This window comes from Octodon degus, unplaced genomic scaffold (assembly GCF_000260255.1).
Source record: "Octodon degus isolate 3935 unplaced genomic scaffold, OctDeg1.0 scaffold00017, whole genome shotgun sequence".
Classification (NCBI taxonomy): domain Eukaryota; kingdom Metazoa; phylum Chordata; class Mammalia; order Rodentia; family Octodontidae; genus Octodon; species Octodon degus.
In genome coordinates this window covers 2737876-2740207 of record NW_004524593.1, presented here as the reverse complement: position 1 = coordinate 2740207, position 2332 = coordinate 2737876, and the positions used below count along the sequence as shown (strand labels likewise).

Genomic DNA, 2332 nt, shown 5'->3' with positions numbered 1-2332 from the left:
CTTTTCCTTCCTTCCTTCCTTCCTTCCTTCCTTCCTTCCTTCCTTCCTTCCTTCCTTCCTTCCTCCTCCCTCCCTTCCTTCCTTACCAGGAATTGAACTTAGGACCTTGTGCTTGCCAGACAGGTACTATGCTGCTAAGCTCCATCCCTAGCTCTTGTTGACTGTGCTATGCAGTTTTTTAATGTGATGTATCAAATTTTTTTTTTGCTTTTATAACCTGTACTTGTGGTGTCATATCAAAAAACATAAGACAGTGTAAAGGAGGTTTTCTTCTAAGATCTTTTCAAATCCAGGTCTTACATTTATATCTTTAATCTGTGTCAAGTTAATTTTTCTTATGTGTTAAGGCAAAAGTCAAATTTCATTCTCTTGCACAGGAAGATCTTCTTTTCTTGGCACCATGTATTAAAGAGACTGTCCTTGCCCTGTTAAGTATTTTTAGTGCCCTTGTCAAAAATTAAAGATCTAGTAGTTTCTACAATGCATCATGAAACTATAGCTTTGTATTTCATATTACAATAATAAGATTTTTATTTAATTACATCCTGAGGTTATGATATACTCTGCAACTAGTGACTGCAAGGAAATACGGTTAGAGAACAGAATATATCAGTGTCACAGTTAGCAGTAATAATTGGAGTATCCTGATCTGATTTAAGGTATTCAACATAATTAGGCTTTTATGTATCAGCATATTATGATCACTACTGCAATAAAATTAAAATATTAATGTGCTAAAGTATCATCTCATTTGGTGCAAGCAGAAAAAACTTCTTGATCACTGATGTTGAGGCCATTAAACTTGTACCCTACTTAGCAAATAAATGCTTTTTCCCTTCCTGGTGTTCTTCAGTTTTTCATTCAATTTATCTTTGTATGAAAACCTGTTAATTTCTCTTTTTTTTCAAAATCAAGAAACTTATACTCATATAATTGGAATTCTCAAAGTAGAAAGGGGTAGGCAATAAATTTTTTTGGCAATAAATATTTAAAGATTTAAAGTTTCTGAATTCAGTTGAACGTATAATACCATATTTCCAAGAAAAATGAACCTTTTACACAAGAAATTTGAATAAAATCATACCAAGATACACAAAAATGAAATTGTACAAAACTTATTGTAAAGAAGAAAATCATTAAAGAATATACATAAAAAATATTAACTGTGGAAGAAAAAGATTAAATAGCATCTTATTCCACATTAGAAAGAAAAACAAAAAAAGAAGACCAAGTGTGTAAGAAACTAGACTAATTAAAGGACTGAAAGAAAAAAAAATCTGTCCTCTCTAAATTTTATGCTTAGTAAACATACCTTTGAGAACTAAAAATAAATATTTTCCAGTTATGCAAACCTTGAAATAGTCTAATACCTCCAGATGTAGCATATAGGAAATAACAAAGAGCATAATTCAAAAGGAAAGAGAAGTTGCAGTGTGCTCCTGAATGAACAATAAAGAGCTCTCAAAATGATAGTTATGCAGGACTACATAAAATATATTAGATGAACCCTTATTTTAAAATTCATTGAAAATTTCTATGAAACAGTACCAATCTTATGTTGGGTTATACATGTATTTTTTTTCGTGTGTGCATGTGTGTGTGTGTGTGTGTATAAAAGAGAGGGAAAAAGTAATATAAAGTCAACGGAAAATGGAAATATACTTTTTGAAGTTTCTATTACTAGGAGAAAATATCATACCATGTCTTTTAAATAAATTGTAAGTCACATATATAGTATAAGTCTTAAAAATTAAGATAAAACAATGTTCAGAAAATAAATACTAATTAATTAAAAATTAAATGTTTCAAAACAATTGAACTAAGAAAAAGTTTTCATGATAGCAAAGAAGTACTAAGAGTAAAACATAAGATAAATGGCAACATTGAAATGGCAAATAAATGACCAGCACTTCTAACAGTTTTAGGATAGAATATCGCACAAAGTTCTAGTGTGTTATGGACATGCATAATGACCATAACAGTTACTGGTGGCCAGGCGTCACTTGTGGGTTTGAGTTACAGCTATTTCTTTGAAATCTACCCTGCAGACTCAGATGGAATCATGATCCAGAGGGTGGAAGAGAAGTCCATTTGTAGAGTGTGTTGATGAAAATATTTTGTTGCTGAACACAAAAGAATAACTGAAAGACTACTACTGTATACCTCTTATTCTCCTATGTTTAATTGTTTGCCCTATTTAGTGGGTTCTTTCCATTCTCATTCATGGGGCTGTGATCTATTTGCTCCCTCTCTAGAACATCATTTAGTAGTCTGTGTAGGCTTGGCTTTGTCATCATGAAATTCTTTAGTTGTTCTTTGTCATGGAAGTATT

General features: G+C 31.5%; 1 protein-coding gene across 9 annotated transcripts in view; it reads left to right on the top strand.

Annotated features, from left to right (window-relative positions):
- Window positions 1-2332, top strand: part of Rabgap1l (RAB GTPase activating protein 1 like) — a 711712-nt gene that overhangs the window by 608070 nt on the left and 101310 nt on the right. The gene's annotated exons all lie outside the window — the stretch shown is intronic.